The following is a 24,003-nucleotide window of genomic DNA, read 5'->3' as shown; positions in this document are numbered from 1 at the left end:
TTAGTTTATGTTAGCTTTTGTTGTATATAAGTTTTAAACTTTTATGTAGATGGATTATCAACCTATTTATTTGTGCTTTTATATCTTAGAAATTCTCCCATAGGAATTTTTTTTTTTTTTTTTTTTTGAGATGGGAGTCTCGCTCTGTCACCCAGGCTGGAGCGCAGAGGTACAATCTTGGCTCACTGCAACCTCTGTCTCCCAGGTTCAAGTGATTCTCCTGCCTCAGCCTCCCAAGTAGCTGGGACTACAGGCACGCACCACCATGCCCAGCTAATTTTTGTATTTTTAGTAGAGACGGAGTTTCACCATGCCCAGATGGTCTCGATCTCTTAACCTCATGATCGCCCTCCTCAGCCTCCCAAAGTGCTGGGATTACAGGCGTGAGCCACTGCACCCGGCCTGAAATATTTTTATATTTCTTTGTTTTTCACATTTCTCTAACCCTTCCGGAATTTATCTTTTTGTATAGGAATTCAGTATTTTTTTCATATTGATTATCAGTTGTCCTTATACTAACCTTTCCTACTGATTTGGAATGCAACCTACAGTTCTTTACCACTGGGCTCCCTACTGATGTTGGATCCCATCCTGGACCGTGTTCTTGTTTGGCAAGAGGAATCCTAGCCCCTCCTTCCTGCCCATATGACCAGCAGTTGCTTCTTCTCCTCTGGGTTTCTTTAGGAGTAGTTATAGATTTATGCTGCTTTGGCTTTGCTTCTCTTCCAGGTTTGGAAATGGGTCATTTTAAACTTTTTCTCAGGAATATACTTGGTGGAGGTTGAGGTAGAGAGGAGCAGGCAGGCGCAGGCTACAGATTTTATATGTTGAACTAGTTTGGAATGAGTCTTTTAAATTATTTTTGTTACTTATTAAAAAAATGACTTCATGAATTATAAGTTGTATAAAAAATTTTGTGGGTTTTGTTTTAATGGGTTTTGTTTAAAAATATAGACGTTTTATTGGATTCTATCTTAATTTGGGTTAAGAAACCCTGAACCTTGGGCTGCTTAAATTTCTGCAATAATAAACTTGCATCCTCTTCTCTAGCCAAACTAAATTACATTCTGTTCCTTGTTCATGCCATGTTCCTCTATTCCTCTGTACTTTTGCATTTGCTGTCCTCACAAGTGACATTTTTTTTCCTTATCTGCTTGGGAAACATGTACATGTTCCTGTTTATCTTCTTCACTAGTCTGTGAGCTCTTACTATGTCTTATTTATCTTTTAATAACTGTGCACAGCACCTAAAATTAACTGTGCACAGCACCTAAAATTTAGTCAGTGCCCTGTAAATGTTTATGTGCAACCTTAGATTCACTATGTTTGTGATATTCATGTATAAAAGTTTTAAACCTTTTCTATAATTTAGTTTGATATTTGGTCAGTGTAAATTTACCAGTTTCACACATGTGGATTGTTATTGGTCAGGCTCTACCATGTGTACTCAACCTGTTGGCCCCTGATTTGCTAAATCCACCAAGATTCTTATGAAAACAGTTTTTTGTCCAGTTGGCCCATATGTAGATTTTTCTACCCATCCCTTTGGCACAAGCTAGTTAGGATGCTTTTCTGTTCTACCAGTGCCCTTTCCCCTGTGTAGGGCCTTTTCTTATCCAACATTCAACTGTACTTCTCCTTCCTTTTTTTTTGTTTTTGAGATGGAGTCTCGCTCTGTCGCCCAGGCTGGAGGGCAGTGGCGTGATCTCTGCTCACTGAAAGCTCTGCCTTCCGGGTTCATGCCATTCTCCTGCCTCAGCCTCCTGAGTAGGTGGGACTACAGGTGCCCGCCACCACGCCTGGCTAATTTTTTGTATTTTTTAGTAGAGACGGGGTTTCACCGTGTTAGCCAGGATGGTCTCAATCTCCTGACCTCATGATCTGCCTGCCTCAGCCTCCCAAAGTGCTGGGATTACAGGCGTGAGCCACCACGCCCGGCCTGCACTTCTCCTTCTTACCCTGGTTATAGTTGGTAGAACATTTCCTGATTACACCCTGATTATTGTAGCTATTGTGATGTCATGCTCTTAGTTTGAAAAGGCTCTCTTATTTTTATTCCTACTAATGGAGCAGTTGAAGAGGGCATGCCTGAGAAGTGGGATCTGCAGAGCACATCCTTTCTGAACTGACAAGAATGGAGATACCCCCTGCTTTTTTTCCTTTTTGTAAACAAATGTTTTCATATTGATTTAGCCATTTTATACAGAAAGCTTCTATAAAATGTTATTATTACTTATTTATGGAATAGGCTCCATAAATGAAAAGTTTAAAAAAGCTTTGCTATTTCTTAGAAGATAAAAGCTTTACTTTTTTTTGTATCTGATATTCTATCACATATATTTTCTAATAATGGAAGATAGAACTGAGAAATAGGTTCTGAGTTGTGACCTTTCTATTTTTTAAAAGCTCTGTTGTCATGTTGTCTTGATTCTGCTTTTAACGTCACTTAGTATTGTCTAAACTGTACTGAAATAGCAAGAGGTGGCATTATACCTAACTCAGCTGGTTCACTGTGCTGTTATAATTACTACTGCTTGTGAAATCTAAAAATTGAAAATTTAAAAAGATGCCTGCGGTGCTGATAAAACATGGGTGAAGTGCCACGAGAAATGAATGCAAGTAGAAGTGCTATATATAATAATTCAGGAATTAGATCAGAAATTGTTAACTATAAACAATATAAATATGCTTGGTTTGCTAAGGATTATAGTTTAATACAGCCATATATATGTTCATCAACACTAAATGCAATCATTTGTAGAACCATTATTACAACTGTAAATCTTTTGTGGAGATAAATGTAAATGAATGAGTTTTATAAGTCTCATCTCTATACTCAAGAGGCAAATAACTCCATCAAACTTACAGGCCCCTTAGAAGATTAAGAGCAATACAAGTCTGAGAGAAGGTACTTGTATACATCTGTGTACTGACATTCTGGCCTTAGAAAGGATTTTTAAATCACCAAGGAAAAGATCAACAGATATTAACTACATAAAAGTAGAAAACTTTGGTATATCAAATAAAATCCGTAGCCAACTAAAAAAAATTAAAGTCTTGGAGTGACAAGGCCTTGTTAAATAAGATAGAAATGCTCAGAATCTATAAAAGATTGATAAAGCTTGCTACATAAAAAAATTCAAAACTTTCTGCATGGAAAAACTACCATAAAGTTTTAAAAAAAGACAAATCAACTCAAGACTAAGTGTTCATTTCCTGTGTATATAAAGGATATCTACAATTAATAAGATAAATTATAACCCAATTAAAAATGGGCAAAGGATATAAACAGACTGTCCACAGAAGTGGAAACTATGTATGTATAACTTAAATAAAAATATATCACATATATATTTTTGCTTGCACATGCATAGAATACGTCTAGAACAAGATTGTCCAACATGTGGGCCAGGATGGCTTTGAAAGCAGCCTAACACAAATTTGCAAACTTTCTCAAATTATGAGATTTTTTTTTTTTTTTTTTAAAGCTCATCAGCTATCGTTAATGTTAGTGTATTTTATGTGCGGCCCAAGACAATTCTTCTTCCAAGGTGGCCCAGGGAAGCCAAAAGATTGGATACCCCTGTTCTGGAGGCTTTATAAGAATTTGGTAAAATTTCAATGGTTATCCCTAGGGAGGGGACCTGGGTGGCTGGAGGACAGAAATGAGAAGAGGATTTACTCTCTAAGATATTTTTTACCTTTTGATTCTGTACATATGTATTAAATATTAAATAGATACTATATATGGGTACACATGTATGTGTACATGTATGTACACATATATAGTGTTTTATGTGTATATATGTATTTTTAATGTTAAAAACCTAGAAACAATCTTTAGAGCACAGAATGACAAATTTTTGTTTTAACAAAGAGCTCACACAAATTAAAAGCAGCAACTTATAAATAAGTAAGCAAATGAACAAACAGTTCACAAAAAGAATGAATAAACAGACATACAGAAATATGTTCAATCTCAGTAGTAATCAGAATGAAGCTTGGACATAACCTTCTCAGAAAGCCATTTCCAAGTACCTAAGGTCATGAATGAGTGGGTTTTATGAATCCGGTCTGTATAAACGAGGTGGATGCTAAGGTCAAGGTAAGTGCCATTTTTGGTGCATCCCTACAGCATCTTGTATTTGCTGGGTTGTGGCACTTAATCAGTGGCTTTTGTTGGTTGGTTGCTCTTCTTGTTTTCTGTCTTCAGCTCTAAACTATAAGCTCTCTGAGGTCAGAGATTATGTCTTCTGTTATTTTTTCCAAGTCTGCCATCATGTCTGGCATCTGTTTGTTGAATGAATAAATGAATAGAGTAAATAGATGGTAATCAAAGACATAGAAATTAAAGTAAAATATTTTGGTTTATTTAATAAGAGGAAATTAAATTTTAATATATTGTGTGTTGATAAAAATGTAATGAAGTTAGTATGTTCATTTACTGCTGGTGACGTAGCACACTGTTTTTCTAAAATGTTTTCTTCATCTGCCAGTATATATATCAAGACTACCCTCTACCACAGCACACAGTTTTTAACCTTTGACCCAATTCTATTTCTCCAGATCTGTCTTAAGATAATTTAAGATACAAAAAAAGTATACATCTAAAAATGTCTGTCACAATGTTATTCCTAATAGGGATAAAATGGTAGTATTCATAATGGACAACATTAAAGTAATGGTTTTTATAAATTGTTGGTTCTATATGATAAGCATTAAAAATTATAATCCTAACAAAAAGGTAGCAGTTTGAAAAAAATGCTTATGCTAAAATAATGTTAAGTGAAGACAGCAAAATTCAAAATATAAGTATGCTTTAATAACAATGATAAGATATAAAGAAAGACTAGAAGAAAATACTTTAAAAGGAGAAAACAGGAAGGTATATTTATTTGCTGTAATTGGAATAATTTTAAGTACAGTGGCTAAGACTCCATTCTCAAAAGTGCTCTAATGGGCACTACTGCCTTTAACACTCCGATTTTTTTTTTTTTTTTTTTTTTTTTTGAGACAAGGTCTCACTTTGTTGCCCTGTTGCCCAGGCTGGAGTGCAGTGATGCCATCCTGGCTCAAGTGATCCTATGCTCAAGTGATCCAACCTCCTGTGCTCAAGTGATCCTCCTGCCTCAGCTTACAGAGTAGCTGAGACTATAGGCATGCACCACAATGCCTGGCTAATTTTGTGTAGAGATTGGGTGTCTCTCTGTTGCCCAGGTTAGTCTCAAACTCCTGCATCAAGCAACCCTCCCACCTTGGCCTCCCAAAGTGCTGGGATTACAGGCATGAGCCACCATGCCTAGCCAGATTTCTTTTTCTTTAGATATATTTAATACATCCAAATAACTTATTGTATTATCTTTTATCTTTTGGTAGGAGTCTGGGAGATTTCTCCAACAGATCATATGATTATTTTTTAAAATAAAAATGTTTACATATTCCAGCAAACATCCATATTCTTACAGGTTGCTGCAGTTATTGTACTGGTGATGTTGCTTACAAATTTTCAAGGTATTTTGGCAGACGACTCTTATGGGCTTTTAGGGCCTGAATTGTGTCTCTGCCCACATTCATATGTTGAAGCCCTAGCCCACAAAGTGATGGTGTTTGGAAGTGGGAGCCTTTGGGAGGTAATTAGGTTTAGATGAAGTCATGAGAATGGAGCCTGTGATGAGATTAGTGCTTTTATAAGAAAAGGAAGAGAGAGAAATCTCTCTCCCTTCTCTTGGTGCATCCACTGAAGAAAGGCCATGTATGAGCACACAGCAAGAAGGCGGCTGTCTACAAGCCAGGAAGCAAGCCGTCACCAGACACTGAACCTGCCAGTATCCTGATCTCAGAACTCCCAGCTTCCAGAAATGTGAGAAATGAAATATCTGTTGTTTAAGCCACCTTGTCTCTGGTATTTTGTTATGGCAGCTTCAACTGACTAAGACATGGGCTAACTTTTATGAATATGGGATGTGTTGAAGGCACACTACAGCTACTTTTATATTTTGCCCATAATCCATTTTACTAACAAGGAACTGAACATGAAGGCCAGTCTCTAGCATTTTTTTTTTTTTTTTTTTTTGAGACAGGGTTTTGCTCTTGTCACCCAGGCTGGAGTTCAATGGCACGATCTCGGCTCACTGCAACCTCCGCCTCCCAGGTTCAAGTGATTCTCCTGCCACAGCCCCCCAATAGCTAGGTTTACAAGCACCTGCCACCACGCCCAGCTAATTTTTGTATTTTTAGAAAAGACAGGGTTTCACCATGTTGGCCAGGCTAGTCTCGAACTCCTGACCTCAGGTGATCTGCCCGCCTTGGCCTCCCAAAGTGCTGGGATTACAGGTGTGAGCCACCTTGCCTGGCCTCTAGCTTTTAACTATTAATAAAATTAAGGTTCTGATTGTTAGTGTTCTAAGCATCTGGGGGTTTTAGAAAGATACTCACCACTAGCCTGAAAATAACCCACCGAGAACTTTTATGATCTTCAAAAGTCTAGAACAAGAGAAACAGATTTCACACAGAGAGTTAAATGGTAAAAATCAAAGCCGAGGTATGGAAAGATCTCCCAAGGAGATAAGATTGCTCCCAGGCTGAGTCCTGAGAAGTAAATTGACATAGGTTTGCAGAACCTTGGAGGTTGTATTGATGAATGCAGTACTCCATGCTATGAAGTAGACAGCATTCTGGGCCAAGTCTCAAAGAGAGGGGCTATAAAGCTATAAATGATTTTTTTTTTTTTTTTTGGGATGGAGTCTTACTCTTGTCACCCAGGCTGAAGTGCAATGAAGCAGTCTCGGCTCCCTGCAACCTCTGCCTCCTGGATTCAAGCAATTCTCCCATCTCAGCCTCCCGAGTAGCTGGGATTACAGGCTCCTGCCACCATGCCAGGCCTATTTTTTATTTTTAGTAGAGATGGAGTTTTACCATGTTGGCCAGGCTGGTCTTGAACTCCTGATCAGAGGTGATCCACTGGCCTCGGCCTCCCAAAGTGCTGGGATTACAGGCATGAGCCACTGTGTCCAGCCATGTGAAGGATTTTTATATGCTATCCATAGTTGGAGTATTTTGTAAAACACTCCATCGATTTCATTCTTCCCAAAATGCATATTAGGGAAGGTGAGGAGGGAGTTGACAGAACCTCACTAGGACACAGGCTTGTTCTGTGTCCGTAGACCTCTGTCTTAAGAGGTTTCAGGTCCTAGAATGTCTTTATGATTTATTGGCAGTTTATGATCTTCAAGTCTTTTATTTAGCAATTAGGTGTGCAAGTGTTTATATACTTCATCCTTCCCACTTCTTTGTAGGTCATATAAAAGATTTAGTTTTTAGCTTGAGAGAAATAGGAAGCTGTTAAAGAATTCTAAGCAAGGGAGTGACAGAGTCAGTTACGTTTTTACATAAAAAAGGTATCTCTCAAGCAAAGAAAAAAAAATTTTTTTAAAGGTATCTCTCACAGTATTGTGGAGAAGAGGAAGAGTGGGCAAGAAGATATCTGAAGCCTACTTAGGAGGCTGTTTTAGTAAATAAAGAAGATGACAGCTTGGACTACAATGGAATAGATTTATTTAAAAGATATTTAAGAGCAAAAACCAATTGGACTTAGTGGTGTTTTAGAAGTGAGAGGGGGAAAGAAGTGAAGGAAAACTTTGAAGTTTCTGGCTTATGCAACTCAACTGAAGGTAGCCTCATTTACTGAAGTTAGGGACTTCAGAGATGAGCCAGGCCTGGCAGGCATGTGTGATGACCACCGCCCTGGTGTCAGACAGTTTGAATTGGAGGTGTTTTTGAGACACTCAAGCAGGGATGTCAGTTCTACTTGTCCTCATTTACTATTTAACAATTAGCCCTTCTGGTTCTTTGAAGGTCAAAGAAGGCTGTGCTAGAGATATGATTTGGGACTCACAGATATTTAAATAGCAATTGAAACTGTGGATCTGGTGACTATAGCCTGGGGGAGGGTAAAAGAATGAACAAGGGAAAGAGGAGGTTGAAGAGAATAAGATCAGAGTAGGCGAAGAAGGAACTGCCACATGTAGGAGGAAAACTAGGAAAGGGTGTGATCATAAAAGCCAAGACAAAAGTGTTTCACAAAGGAAGCAGTGGTTAACTATGTTGAATATTGCTGATGTTGATAAAACATTCAGATAAAAAACTAATTTGTTAATTGCTATGTTAAATGAGGAGATGTGGAGTTTTTAAAATGGCATGGCAATTAGATAGGGAAATTTGGATAATTGAGCAGTTAAAGAGATGAATTATGTTTGCTATGATACTTCTTAAGCTGGGTATTAAACTCTTTGTGTTGCAAATAACAGAAACCCAACTCAGGTTCTTTTAAACAAAATAAATAACTTATTCCTTCATGGAATTGAAATATCCAGGATAGGAGTGGCCTCCAGCACAATTGAGTCAGGGGCTTAATCAATATTGTTAGCTGTGTCTCTCCCTGTCTCTGTCTCTGTCTCTCAGCCTGTTTTCCTCTGGAAGGATCTCTGGTGGTTCCTGGCCACATCAGGCTTTTCTGATCCTTACAATAAATAACCCTAATGGGAAGAGAGCTCCTCCTTCCTAGTTCTAGCAGAAGTCCCAGGATTTACTTAAATTTTACTAATTTAAATCACATCCTTATTCATAACCTAGTTACTTTGGTCAGAAGTAATTAGATATGCTGACAGGCCAGGCCTGAATCATCTGCTCACCCCTGGAGATGGGCCAGGTGAAAAGTAGCCTTGTCTGAATCACATGGGCTCTGAATAGGGGGAGGGGTGATCTCCCAAAGGAAAATGAAGAATGCATGCTGGGGATACAAAAACAACAGACAGCTATTTTAGCCGTAAAAAGAAGCCTTTGGCCCAATACGTTTGAATAACTGCTTCTGCAATATACTTTATAGGTAATCTTTTGGCCTAAAGGATGAATGGATGTATTTGTTGTTGTAACTTTAAAAGAGCTACAGGGTCTGATTTTTAAGACTAAAGAAAGGTTGTAATTATTTTTTGCTGCATGTGCTGCTACTGTGGGGCTGAATACTAACTAATCTTAAAGACACATTGAGGCCAAAACAAGCCCATGAAAAATGTTCAGCATCAGTAATCATTAGAGAAATGCAGATCAAAACCACAATGAATTATCACCTCACACCCATTAGGATGGTTGCTATAAAACAACAAACAAGTGAAACAGAAAGTAACAAGTGTTGGTGCTATGGTCTGAATTTGTGTCCCCCTAAAATTCATATGTTGAAACCAGTCCTCAATGGAATAGTATTATAAGCATTACATAGTATTAAGCACCCTTAAGAGGTGATTAGGTCTTGAGGACTCTGTCTTCATGAATGGAATTAATGGCCTTAGAGACCCCAGAGAGCTAGCTAGCCCCCTCCACCATGTAAGGACACGATGAGAAAATGTCATCTTTCAACCAGAGAGCAAGCCCTCATCAGACACTGAATCTGCCAGCACCTTGATCTTGGACTTGCCAGCCTTCAGAACTGCAAGCAATAAATTTCCACTGTTCATAAACCACCAGTGTATGACATTTTTGTTATAGCAGCTAGAATGGACTAAGACAGTTGGCAAGGATATAAAAAAACTGGAACCCTTATACATTGTTGATGGGATTGTGAAATGGTGCAACCTCTCTGAAAAACACTATGGCAGTTCCTCAAATAATTAAAAATAGAACTACTATCTGATCCAGCAATCCCACTTCTGCATCTATATCCAAAAGAAGGAAAGCAGGGTCTCAAAGAGATATTTGTACACTCATATTCACAGCAGATTATTCACAGTAGGCAAAAGGTAGAAGCAACCCAAGTGTCCATCAGTGGGTGAATGAGTAAACAAAATGTGGTATTTACGTATAATGGAATATTATTTATCCTTACAAAGCAAGGCTGTCCTGTCATGCTGCATAGATGAACCTTGAGGACATTATGCTAAGTGAAATAAGCCAGTCTCAAAACGACAAATACTGTATGATTCCTCTTATATGAGATATCTAAAGTAGTGAAACTCATAGAAACAGAGTAGAACAGTCATTACTAGGGGCTGGGGGAAAGGAGAAATGGACAGTTGTTATTTAATGGGTATAGAATATTAGTTTTTTTGCAAGATGAAAAAGTTCTGGAGATCTGTTGTACAACTGTGAATGTATATATCATATCCCTGAATTGTACAGTTAAATATGGTTAAGATAGTTTTATATGTGTATCTTACCACAATTTAAAAAAATTCATGACACATTGATTCAACAAATTACATAAATAGATGGTCCTTATGGACTAATTGTATCTCTTTTTTTTCGTTTTGGGTTTTTTGTTTGTTTGTTTGTTTTGAGATGATCCCTGTCGCCCAGGCTGGAGTGCAGTGGCACGATCTTGGCTCACTGCAACCTCTGCCTCCCAGGTTTAAGCAATTCTCTGCCTCAGTCTCGTAAGTAGCTGGGATTACAGGCGTGTGCCACCATGCCCGGCTAATTTTTGTATTTTTCGTAGAGACAAGGTTTCACCATGTTGGCCAGGCTGGTCTTGAACTCCTGACCTCGTGATCCACCTACCTCGGCCTCCCAAAGTGTTGGGATTACAGGCGTGAGCCACTGCGCCTGGCCTGTTGTATTTCTTAATAAGGATTGGTGCACATATCCAAAGGCAAGGGATTTTCGGGGGTTGAATTTGTTAGAAGATGTACCTAGCACCCCATCACGAACCTCCCTGCCCCATTTTGCCCTGGATGTGCCTCTGAACTATGTGGTTGTTGTACTTTGCAGTGGTATTAATAGATTTGTATGATTAACCTTATTTTTCCTGGTTCTCTCTTAAATAGTCCATTTATGTTATCAGTAACTATCTTTTAAAAGAGTATTTCTAAATCTTTCTAGGAGTTTGCAACTCATTATATTTGTTTATTAGAAATTAACCCACACTTTCTTTTGCCATAGATGGGATTGCTGTTCTTCATTTTTTCATTAATTCATCAAACAGACATGCCTATTGAATGTCATTCTTGAGATACGGAGGTTTGTGACATAGACTTTGCTCTCAAGAATCTCACAGACTAGGCAGATATGATTCACAAGACAGGGTAGGAAGTGCTGTGACAAAGGTGTGCACAAGATGTTACAGGGACATAGAGGATGAGTATCTCTTTCAGGATGGGCTGGAGTATAAAGAAAGTCTTAGCAGAGGTAATGACTGGGTTAAACTTTATTTTAGCATTAAAAATACTTAAGAAACGGACAAATCCACAATCCTGGTGAGAGACTTCAACACACCCCTCTCAATAGCAAATAGAAATGCAGAGAAAAATCAGTAAAGATGTAGAAGATGAAACAAAACAACAACTGACATACTGAACACTGTACCTAGAATGACACAATTCACATTATTTTCAAGTACACATGGTATACATACCAAAATTGAATAATTGTTGGCCTAAGCTGTGCTTGAGGACATTCTGTAGTTGTACAAGCATATTAGAAAAGATGTAAGAGTGAAAATCAAGGATTTAAACTTCTATCTCAGATTGAAAAAGAACAGTAAATCAAACCTAAGGAAAATAGAAGAGAAGAAATAAAGAAGAGAAATAAGTGAATTAGAAAGCAAATGTATAACAAAAAAAATGAAGAAAGCCCAAAATTGGTACTATGGAAAGATTAGTAAAATTGATGAACCCTTACAAAGACTAATTTCTTGAAACAGAGAAGATATAATATTAGGAATGAAAAGGGGGATGTCACTGTAGAGCCTACAAACATTAAAAGAAGATATTTTTATCATCTCTATATCATGTATTTGATTGGATGAAATGCACAAATTTCTTGAAAAATACAACTTACCAAAGCTAACGGAAGAAAGAATAGAAAATCTAAGTAGTAAAATGTATATTAAGGAAACTGTTTCTGTTATTTAAAACCTTTCCACAAAGAAAACTGTAGGCCCACGTAACTTGTCTGGTGAATTCTTTCAGATGTTTAAGGAAGAACTCAGATTCTTCTAGATAATAGAAAAAGGGAATAGTTCCTAACTCAAATTGAACACATAAAATGGACAGTACATTACAATGAAGCAGGTTTATTTAAAGTATGCTAGGGTAGCTTAATGTTTAAAAATCAATGTGTTTCACCACATTGACAGGAAGTAGAAAAAGCAGACGATCATTTTGATATGAATTTTTAGCTTAGCGGAAAAGGCCCTTTTCAAAGAGTCTGCCTGTCCTCCAGCCTCGTCTCCTTCCACTGTCATGTATACACACACACTTCAGCCATATATGGAATGGTTTGTACTTCTGAGGCATGGCATGTTATTTCTTGCCTCTCTGCTTTCAAATGTATCGTACTACCTGCTTCTTTACTCAGTAACTTACACTTGTCCTTCAAGTCAGTTTAGGATTCTTGGAAGATGTTGCCAGCATAGTCTTTCCTCCCCCTTTTTCCATCTTTATTGAGATATAATTTACATGCAACGAAAGGCATCTGGGTAACTACCACCACCACAATCAATATGTAGAATATTTGTATTACCCTTAAAAGGGTGCCCCTTCTCTGTAAATATTCCCCACATTGATCTATCTGCTTTCTTTTAGTGTAGATTAAATTTATATTTTGTGAGGTTTCATATAATCTGTATTAACTCTTTTGTGTCTGGCTTTTTTCACTCAGTATGTTTTTGAGATTCACCCATATTGTTGCTTGTATCTGTAATTCATTTTCTCTAACTGCTGAGTTGTATGCCACTATATGGATATACCACAAATTGTTTATCCAATACATATTCACGGACATTAGAGTTTCTTCTAGTTTTTATTTATTAAGAGTAAAACTGTTATAAACATTAGTATTCAAGTTTTGTGTGGACATATTTTCATTTTCCCTAAGTAAGTACATAAGAGTTAAATTGCTCAGTAATATTGTTGGTATATTTTTAACTATGTAAGAAACCACCAGAGTGTTTTCCAAAGTGGTTGTACCATTGTACACACCAGTCAGCAATGCATGAGTGTTCTGTTTGCTTCATATCCTCAGCAACACTTGCTATTGTCAGTCTCTTTAATTTTAGCCATTCTGCTGGGTGTTGGTGGTATCTCATGATTTTAATTGATGTTCCTCTGATGAATTATATTGAGTATCTTTTAATGTGTTTATTGGCCATCAGTATTATCTTCCTTTGTGAAGTGTCTGTTGAAATATTTTGCCTATTGAGTTGTCTATAAGAGGTTATATATATATTTTTATATATATTCATATACATATATTTATATATATATATTTATATATATTTATATATATATTTATATATATTTATATATATATATTTATATATATTTATATATATATATTTATATATATATATGTTCTGAATTCAAGTCCTTCATCAGATATGTGATAAAAGAAAAACTTCAGCCGAATTAAATTTAAAGGAGTTTAATTGAGCAATGAATGATTCATGAATCAGGCAGCCCCTAGAATCACAGCAGATTCAGAGACTCCAGCACAGCCACATGATGGAAGAAGATTTATAGACAAAAAAAAAAGGGGGGGAGATGAGGTACAGAAACTGGAAGTGAGGTACAGAACAGCTGGATGGGTTACAGCTCAGCCTGTGCCTTATTCGAACACAGTTTGAACACACAGCAGTGAATGAATGGTTGAAGTCTGGCCGCTGGGATGGGCCAAAACTTAGCTATTGTTACTGGTGCATACTACTAAGTTAGGTTTTCAGTTTTGTCTGCCTATGAAGCTAGGTTACAGTTCATTCACAAGGACACAAATATAGAAGTATGGAGTCTTTCTCAGGCCACATTTAGTTTGCTTTAACATATATATGTTGTGAATATTTTTTCTTAATCTGTGGCTTGCTTTTTCATTTTCCTAACATTGCCTTTGGAAGAGCTAATACTTTAAATTTTATGAAGTCTGATTTATGAAATGTTTCTTTTATGGTTCATTTTTGTGTCCTCTGTTTCTACCCCAGGGTGGCAAAGATTCTCTCCTATGTTTTATTTTAGAAATTTTATAGTTTCAGCTAGTACATTTAGGTCTATGATTTATTTTTAGTTAATCTTTGTGTATGATGTGAGGTAAGGGTCAAGGTCCCCTCCTCCCCAACTATGGATAATTTGATTGTCCCAGCACCATTTTTTGAAGAGATGGTACTTCCTTCATTGAGTTATTGTGGTACCTTTATTGAAATCAATTGACCTTGTACAAGGGGTCTTCAAAAATTCATAGAAAGTGTATATTTTGAAAAATCTATACAAGGATTTCATTTATTTTGCACCAAAATAAACATCTACTAACTTGTTATAACATGTCTGAACAGGATCTAGTTTGAGGCACTAAGAAAGAGGAGACATCAGTTTGAAAACGACCCCTATTAGAGCAACATGGATTTTGCTAAAATTGAAGAAAGAACAAACATCACATTTATGGTGAAGCTTGGATGGAAGAAGAGTGAAATCAATGATGCTTTATGAAAAGTTTATGAGGACAATGTTCCCAAAGAAACTGGCAGCTTATAAATGCATAACTCATTTTAAGAAAGGATGAGACAATGTTGAAGATAAAGCCCATAGTGGCAGATAATCCACATCAGTTTGCAAGGAGAAAATGAATCTTGTTCATGCCCTAATTGAAGGGGATCAATGATTAACAGTACAAACAATAGCCAGCATCATAGATATCTCAATTGGTTCAGCTTACACAATTCTGACTGAAAAATTAAAGTTGAACAAACTTTATGTTGATGAATACCAAAACTCTTGTGCCCAGATGAACTGCAGACAAGAACAGAGGTTTCTTTTTCTTTTCTTTTCTTTTCTTTTTTTGGAGACAGAGTCTCACTCTGTTGCCCAGGCTGGAGTGCAGTAGTGTGATCTTGGCTCAGTGCAACTTTCACCTCCTGGTTTGAAGTAATTCTTGTGCCTCAGCCTCCTGAGTAGCTGGGACTAGAGGCACCCACCACCTTGCTAGGCTAATTTTTGTATTTTTTGAATAGAAATGGGGTTTTGCCATGTTGGCCAGACTGGTCTTGAACTCCTGGCTTCAATTGATCTGCCTGCCTCAGCCTCCCAAAGTTCTGGGATTACAGGCAGGAGCCACTGTGCCTGGCCCAAAAGCAGAGCTTTCAATGGAAATTTTTAACAAGTGGGATCTAGATCCCAAAGCATTTCTTCGAAGAACTGCAACAGGAGATGAAACATGGCTTTACCAGTATGATCCTAAAGACAAAGCGCAATCAAAGCAGTGGCTAGAAAGAGGTGGAAGTGGTCCAGTCAGAGCAGATGCGGATCAGTCAAGTGCAAAGATCATGGCAATAGTGTTTTGGGATGTTCAAGGCATTTTGCTTGTTGACTTTCTGGAGGGCCAAAGTGCAGGGATTACAGACATGAGCCACTGCGCCCAGCCAAGTTGTACTATTCTTACTATCTTTTTAGTGCCTGTGGGATCTGTTGTGCCATCTTCTCTTTTATTCTTGTTGTGAATTTGTGTCTTCTCACTTTTTATTCTTGATCAATCTAGACAGAGATTATTTTTTCAAAGATCTATATTTTTGTTTCATTAAATTTCCTGTTTTCTATTTCATTTACCTAAGCTCTATATTTATTTCCTTCTACTTATTTCCGGTTTAGTTTGTTATTTTCTAGCTTCATACAGTAGACGCTTATATTATTATTGATTTTTTCTAAGTATTTAAAATCATAAGCTTTCATTTGAGTACTATTTTCACTATATATCCCAATTTTTTTCTATGTTGTATTTTCATTTTCATTCAGTTTAAAATGTTTTATTCTGTGATTTTTTTTACCCATGGGTAATTTCACATTGTGTTATTTAATTTGTAAATATTTGGAGATTTTCCAGTTATCTTTATGTAATTTTTTTCTAATTTAATTCTGTTATGACCAGAAAGCCTACTCTGTAGTATTTCATTCTTCTTTTAAAAACCTACTCTATATTATTTCAGTCTTTATGGAAGGCATGCATATGGTATATCTTTTTGAATGTTTTGTGTGCATTTGAAAAGAATGTATATTCTGCTGCTGATGATAGGTATTCTATGAATGTCAGATCAAGTTGGTTGATTGTGTTAAGTGTTCCATATTCCTAATGTTATTCAGCCTACAAGTTCTGTCCATTACTGAAAAAGGAGTCTTGAGGTTTCCAATTCTAATTGTAGATTTATTTCTCCTTTCAATTGTGTCAGTTTTTGCTTCATGTATTTTGAATAGCTGTTATTGGGTACAAGCACATTCAGGATTATTATGTTTTCTTGATGAATTTAACCCTTTATCATAATGAGATCTTCCTTTTTATCTCTGGTAATGATCCTTGACCTGACATGTTTGTCTGAGATTGACATAGCCATTCCAGTTTTCTTATTATTAGAGTTTAAATGCCATATCTTTTTATCTCTTTTTGTTTTATTTGTTTCTTTACATTCAAAATGAATTTATTCTAGATAGAATATCGTCTGATCTTGCTTTTAAAATCTATCCTGACAACCTCTTTTCAGGGTTTAGACCCTTTGCATTTAATGTGATTTTCTGTGTAAGTTTAAATCTGCCATCTCGTTGTTTTCTGTTTATCATATCTATTTTTGTTTCTTTTTCCCTCCTTTTGGGTTAATTCAGTGTTTTTTAGGATTCCATTTCATTTTCACAATTGGTTTATTAGCTACTCCTCCTTTGTCGCCACCCACCATGGCTGTTGCAGGGTTTACAATATACATCTCTAACTTATCACAGTCTGTCTTCAAATATATGCTGCTTCCTGTGTAATGTATGAAACTTAACAATAGTGTACTTCCATTTGTCCCCTGGACAAACGTGCTGCTGTTGTCATATAGAGCATATTCATGAAATAGCTTCTTCAACACGCTTTTCTGCTAATTTTATCATCTCTTGAATTTCTGAGTTTGTTTCTGTTGACTCATTTTTCTCAAGGCTACTAGTCATTGTTGCTGGTTTTTCGTATATATAGTACTTTTTGATCAGATGTCCGATATTGTGACTTTTACATTGCTGCATGCTCACTTTTGTTGTATTCCTTTAAAGAGTACAGAATTTCAAGCAAGTAGTTAAGTTACTAATAATCAGTTTGACCCTTTTGAAGGTTATTTTACTCTAAGGCTGATTTAGCAATACTCCTGATGTATTTTTTTTTTTTTTAAATAGAGATAGGGTCTCATTATGTTGCCCAGGCTAGTCATGAACCCTTGGCCTCAAGCAATCCTCCCATCTTGGGCTTCCAAAGTACTGGGACCATAGGTGTAAGCCACCGCATCTGGCCCTCATGTGTGTTTTCTACTGAATGTCCTGTGTATTCAATGAAGTCTCTCTACTCTAGCTAGTTGTAACTTAAACATTCCCAGACCTGTGGAATTCTAGGACTGTTTGACTTACATTTCCTGGTGATTCTTATTTTTCCAGAAGTTGTTCTTGCTCAGTCTTATGGTATTTCATTCTGCATATGTACAGATAGCTATTCAGCCAGAGAGTCAAGGAACACATATACAGGTTTCTAAAGCTCTTCCTCTGTATTGTCTTCGTCTCTTAAGTGCCCTGCCCTGAAAACTGCAGCATCTTGGCCTACCTGACCTCCCATCTCTTTCTTCTTAACTCACTGGGATTGCAAGCTCTGTTTGGATTTCCATTCTCTGTGCCAAAGTCTGGAAATTAATTTTAGGAAGAAAGCCTGGGTGATGGTAGGGCTCACTTTGTCTCCCTTTTATCAGATATCACAGTCCTGTACTGTCTATTTTCTACTGTCTGAAAATAGTTGCTTCCAATAGTTTTGTCTAGTTTTCTAGTTGTTTATAATAGGAGTATAAATTTTGACCCTCTTATTCCCTGTTGGTCAGAAATGACATCATAGCTTTTGTATTTTCTCACATCTCCCCATAAAAATAGACAGTTCAAACAGGGCTGCAAAACCAAAGACCCGTGGATAACATCTACAACTAAAACTAGATGACTAGGCATTCCTGTGACCTTCCAAATATGAGTGGATGGAGCTGAATCACTGACAGCTTGAAGACCTGTGTGATGTCGTTATCTATACAGGAAAAAAAAAAGGCAGCTCAGCTTCTGATACCTTGAGATTACTAAGGCTATATCAAAAGGACAGGGCCAACTTGAAAAGGTCCTCATAGCTAAAGAGAGGCAATGTAAAGATCAGTAACTGCAAAGGATCGAAATAGCAAATATATTTAAATTTGTAAGTTCCAAATGACACTTTTTAAAAAAAAACTCTCATTGTAATCTTTGGAGGATACTAGAGAACCACCTCATTATTTTGAAAGCTGACAAATACAAGAAATGAGGTGAGCATTTATCCCACCTTTCCTATTTTTACCTGGTATAACAAAATAGTTGATGAGGCAAAATTCCTCTTTTGAGATGTATTCCGTCTCATAAAGAATGAATGAAAAAATTTAAAAATCACCATTTTGCAACCCCAGATGAATTAATGAGTGTAGGCAGTGATTATCAATGGCTGCTAATATCACAAAAAGAATAAAAAACCATTATGTACCTACTATGGAATCAAATACCTGTCACTTAGGAAGTAATCTTATAAAATCTCAGAAAAAAAAATCCAACCTGAATATGCAAGCTTCTTGATCTACCACTTTTTGAGAATTATAAGACAGAGTTACATATTAAAACACACCATGGAGATACAAAAACAAAATTTAGTGAGGGGACTTTAGGGCAGGGGTTAGCACACAATGCGTGGGACATATCTGGCCCATTGCCTGTTTTTGTATGGCTTTTGAGCCAAGAATAGTTTTTACATTATTAAATGGTTGAAAAAATTCAGAAGAATATTTTGTGAATCATAAAAATTGCAGCGTTCATAAAAAGGTTTTGTTGGAACACAGCCATGCTCATTATGTATTGTCTGTGGAGGCTTTCATGCTACAAGGGCAGAGTTGAGTAGGTGCAGGAGTCTGTACAATCAAAATGCCAAAATATTTACTCACTGGCCCTTAACAAAAAAATTGTCAATCCCTAATCTAGAGGACTAATGACCCGGTTTCTTTAACAAAAAAATTCCAAGAAAAAGGATGAAAGGAAAAATCAGTAAGACTTAAGAGACATAACAATCAAGTATCACAATATGTGGACCTTATTTGGATCCCTATTCAAAACACAATGTTTAAAAACCAAGATCATCAGGAAAATGTGAACAGCAACAAAGATATTTGATGATATTAAGGAATTGTTAATTTTTAAAGGTGTGATAATTTTGTGATTATATTTTAAGAGGTCCTTAGCTTTTTATTTTTATTATTTATTTATTTTATTTTTTGGAGACAGAGTCTCGCTCTGTCGCTCAGGCTAGAGTGCAGTGGCGTGTTCTCGGCTCACTGCAAGCTCGGCCTGCCAAGTTCATGCCATTCTCCTGCCTCAGCCTCCTGAGTAGCTGGGACTACAGGCGCCCGCCACCACGCCCAGCTAATTTTTTGTATTTTTTTAGTAGAGACAGGGTTTCACCATGATAGCCAGGATGGTCTCGATTTCCTGACCTCGTGATCCGCCCGCCTTGGCCTCCCAAAGTGCTGGGATTACAGGCGTGAGCCACTGTGCCCGGCCGGTCCTTAGCTTTTTAGAGATAGATTCTGAAATATATACAGATACTTGGATTTGCTTCAGAATAATCCAGGGAGATGGGAGTTATTGAGTGTGGATGTAAGTAAAATAAGATTGGCCATGTTATGAAAATTGTGACTGGAAGATGGGTACGTAGTGTGATGGCTCATCACACTGTTTTACTATTTTCTCTAGCTTTGAATGTTTGAAAACTTAGAGTTTAAAATAAATCAGTTATTTCAAAATAAGTTTAAAAATCAGTTCAAAGGCCATTTCCACTGGACCTAGTAATCGAATGCCTCTTTTCTGTGCTTCTGTAGAATCATGGAACTTACCACATTGATTATTGTTGGGTGGTTATTTGTTTAATTTCCCCTAGACTCCCAGCTCCTTGAGGGCAGGGACCATTTGACTTTGATCTGTAGTGTCAGTTATAGGACATAGCACGTAATCTGGTACATACTTCTGGAACCAATATAATGACTTTTCATGGCATACCATGATTTCTAGATGATAAAAATTGTAAAACACAGTCATCCTTTTTTGTTGACGTTATTTATTTTTATTTACTTTACTCCTTCCAAATAGCCTATAGTTCAGCATGAAACCAAACTGGTTATATAGCTTTTATAAATCAGGAAAAATATAACTCCAAAATAAAGTAAGTTATAGAATGGGCATCTTAGTTTGAGCTGTCTCAGTCTGAGACATGATATTGTTTAAGTGTGGAATAGGCACTTTGAAGTAAGGCAGGTATTTCTTCTCCTAGCACAATATTGTATGTTTCTGAATATTGCAGAAGTATCCATATTCAAATCTAAGACCAAAATCTAATCAAACCAGCTACAAATTATTTCTATCTTATTATTCCCATTTGTTAGCTTAATACCTTAATTATTAGCTTAACCTAACAACTGGTTATGATTGTTGAAAATTTAATTTTTGCCTGGGTGTGGTAGCTTATGCCTATAATCCCATCACTTTGGGAGGCCCAGGCTGGAAGACTGCTTGAGACCAGCCTGTACAACATAGCGAGACCCCATCTCTACAAAAAAATTTAAAATTAGCTGGGCATGGTGGTGCATGCCTATGGTCCCAGCTATTCAGGAGGCTGAGGTGGGCGGATTGCTTGAGTCCAGGAGATCAAGGCTGCAGTGAGTTATCATCGTACCACTGCACTCCATCCTTGGCAACAGAGCAAAACCCTGTCTCCAGAAAAAAAATGTAATTTTAGAAATCCCAGTCTTTTGCTTTGTTTTCCCTCTTCACATTGTTGTCTTCATATTTGTAGCAATTCTCTTATCATGGATTTTTTTTTTTCTGTTTTCAGTGAAATTTGATCCTCACAAACTGAGCTCCAAGATAATGAGTCAGAAACACAACCCTGAAGCTTAGGCCAGGGTCTAAGTTTTAAATAAATCACCTGGCACCAAAACACCTTCTCACATTCATCAAGAAGACCTTTTGGTGTTCTGGGCTTGGGGACAAGGTGCATTGTCAAATGATTAGTCATCAAGTTATTTTTGTAGCCTTATTCTCCTATGCTGTTTTCCTCTGAATCAGGGTTTTTATAGCAGGTGTGAACATTTATAATTGTCATTTTCATAAAAATAAAATGCTGTTTTCTTCAAAGCATTTACAAAATCATAACGGGAAGATTTTAAAGCTAATTTACCTAGCTAAATGCCAGTGACACCCCATGATATTCTCCTGGCTTCCTTGCCCAAACTGGTAGGTGAAGTCAGAACTGAGGGGTGTCTAAGGTACTAACGGAACTAGCTCAATGGTAGAGTCAACAGCAAGGGAAACAGACTCAGTAGGGTTAAGGGCCCAGGTAGTTTTTCCCATCATCTTTGGACTTCGGATTGTGTACATCTTATCTCTGCATCCATTTTCTTAGGTACTTTTCTCCCTTCCCTTGATGGCTTCCTTTTTATCTCTTTGGCAAGTCTTCATTATGTATGATAACAGGGGCCACGGAGTGCATGGATGACCACAATTTAGAAACGCACTTCATAATTTATAATGCATGAAAACCAAAGCTTGAGATTATATGAAGTGTAGTGTGGCGCCCCATCTTGGTGGCATATTGGCCACTTCCCTTCAGGGAGGCTGTGCCAGAACTGGGCAAATTAAGGGATGGGTCACAGTGTGTTAGGAGGAAATGGGGATGTCAACCGTGTGCCAGAATTTGGCCCTCTTTCATTCAACAGACATGCTGGGCACAAAGATGAACGTACCCCAGTTCTTGATCTCATGAAGTTTGCAGTGAGGTGTAGGGGCTACAAAAAGAAGGCAGGGTAGAAGCAACAGCCAGCCATTGCAGGGCACAGCATCTCCTGCTGCTAGACTCCATGCAGATTTGACAGCCCTTATTTCTACTCCATCCCTGTGCATCACCTGACACCATTGACAAGTTTCTCTGCTGGAAACTCTTCACCCCTCTTAGCTTCCACATTACTCTGTCCTGGACATTCATTCTTGGTATTGGCTCTTGTTCTTTTGTCTGATGGTGAATTAGCATTTCCTAGAGTTCTCCACTCTTTCCCATCCCACCCAGTGCCATCAATTCTGAACCTCAATTTTTCTGCCTCAGCACTTTCCTGGGTTATGACAGACTCTCATCAGTTAACAGTAACTTCCTTTGGCAGTGATTCTTGACCTGGTGGGGGAACAGTATCCAAAGCTCCAGTAGCAGAAGCTCCCTGGGTGATTGGCACATTTCCCCCTACTCTTGGACAGATTCTGTGTCTTATATTTTATCCCCTAGCACGGTGGCCAGCTATGGTAGGAGCTCAGTGATGTTAACCACGTGTTTAATGGCAGTAAGCACAGCATGCTATGAGAACACAGAGCAGGTCACTTAATTGTGAGAAAGTCAGGAAAAGCTACAGAGAAGCTATCAGTTGAGCCAAACTGAATTCTCTAGATGGATAAGCCTTAAAGAGATTCAAACAGGTGGATTTTCACAGCAAGGCAGATCAGTTATTGAACTTTATGTATGGCAAGTGGTTAGACACACAGGCTTCTTTCCTAAATCTCAGCATTAAGAGGAAAGAACTCTTTCTGAATTTTGAACATTAGCGTAAGTCAAATAAAAGTAAGATGTTGTATATCACTGGATAGGTAATAGATTTGTGGCCATCACTGCTCCCAAGAAATGATACTGGTCCTGGCATGAAATAGTCTAATTAATTTTAAAAAATAATTTCAATTTTCATTTTAGATTCAGGGGTACATGTGCAGGTTTGTTACCTGAATATATTGTGTGATGCTGAGGTTTGGGATACAAATGATCCCATCACCCAGGTAGTGAGCATAGTACCCAACAGATAGTCTTTTAATTAATTGTAATAAAGAGTTTCATTTATTCACTCAATAAACTTATTGAAGCACCTTCTAGTGTTAAGCACTATAATAGGTGCTATATATTCATTAGCGAGCAAAACGAACTTAGCCCCTTCCCTCATGGGGCTTATAGTCTAGTGAAAAAATAGACATTAAGGAAATCACTATAAACACACAGACACAATGATAAATGCTGTGAGAGAAAGTGGAATGTTAAGGGAAAGTACAACAGAGTCACCTACTTGAGAGACTAGGCAAGAAGTGAACAATGATCAGAGGTTAATTAGGCAAAAAAATTAGGGGGAAGAGGCAGAAGAGATACAGGAAACTCCATGGCAAAACGGTTTGAACAAATTGATGAAGAGCCATAAAGCAAGCAGCTCAACTAAGAGTTGCTGTTGAGGAGAAAGGGCACACCCCTTCTCAGGTCCTGCTTCTGCCTCTTCCTTGAGTTCATGCCATATTGTAGTGGGGGTATTCCCCCATCAACTCCAGCGACAGTGGTCTCCTTGCAGGTTCTCAGACAGGCTATGCTGTTTCATGCCTTTTAAAAATTGTGGTAAAAAAACACGCGACATGAAATGTACCCTCATTTTAAGTGTTCAGTACAGTATTGTTAACTATAAGCACAGTGTTGTCCAGCATAGATTTAAGCATTATGCATAACATAAGCATTAAGCATAACATTACGCAACAATGTTGTCCAGCACAAATGTTTGCACAAATTTTCTCATACATGCATAAGAAGCTTACACAGCTCAAAAATCAGAGCAATGTAAAAAAGGCATAGAGAAAGCTTTTATTCCCACCCCTGCCCCATCTGCACTGTTCGCCTTCACTCCTTGCAGGTAACATTTTTATTAGCCTCTTGTGTATTAGTCCTCCAGTTCTTTATGTAAAGAATACACATTGTTATGTTCTCTCTTATTAAAAAAGTACCATATGATGGACATTGTTATGTAGCTTGCTTTTTTGCCTAACAATACGTGTTAGAGTTCAGTTTATATAGAGCTGCACTGTCCAAGAAAGTCAGTAGGAGTCATATGTGGCTGTGGAGCACTTGAAATGTGGC

General features: G+C 37.5%; 1 protein-coding gene and 1 long non-coding RNA gene across 4 annotated transcripts in view; one reads left to right on the top strand and one right to left on the bottom strand.

Annotated features, from left to right (window-relative positions):
* Positions 1-24,003, top strand: part of REC114 (REC114 meiotic recombination protein) — a 108,385-nt gene that overhangs the window by 61,563 nt on the left and 22,819 nt on the right. The gene's annotated exons all lie outside the window — the stretch shown is intronic.
* The window catches only part of LOC129482289 (uncharacterized), a 42,177-nt gene continuing 22,237 nt past the window's right edge, over positions 4,064-24,003 (bottom strand). The window contains exons 3-4 of the long non-coding RNA XR_010121022.1: positions 6,436-6,483; positions 4,064-4,290 (exon numbers count right to left, since the gene is read on the bottom strand). This is a non-coding gene — a long non-coding RNA (uncharacterized lncRNA). The remainder of the gene's footprint in view (positions 4,291-6,435; positions 6,484-24,003) is intronic.

Source organism: Symphalangus syndactylus, chromosome 5 (genome assembly GCF_028878055.3).
Source record: "Symphalangus syndactylus isolate Jambi chromosome 5, NHGRI_mSymSyn1-v2.1_pri, whole genome shotgun sequence".
NCBI lineage: Eukaryota > Metazoa > Chordata > Mammalia > Primates > Hylobatidae > Symphalangus > Symphalangus syndactylus.
Note: the sequence above shows the minus strand (reverse complement) of the source record. Positions and strands in the feature narration are given on the sequence as shown.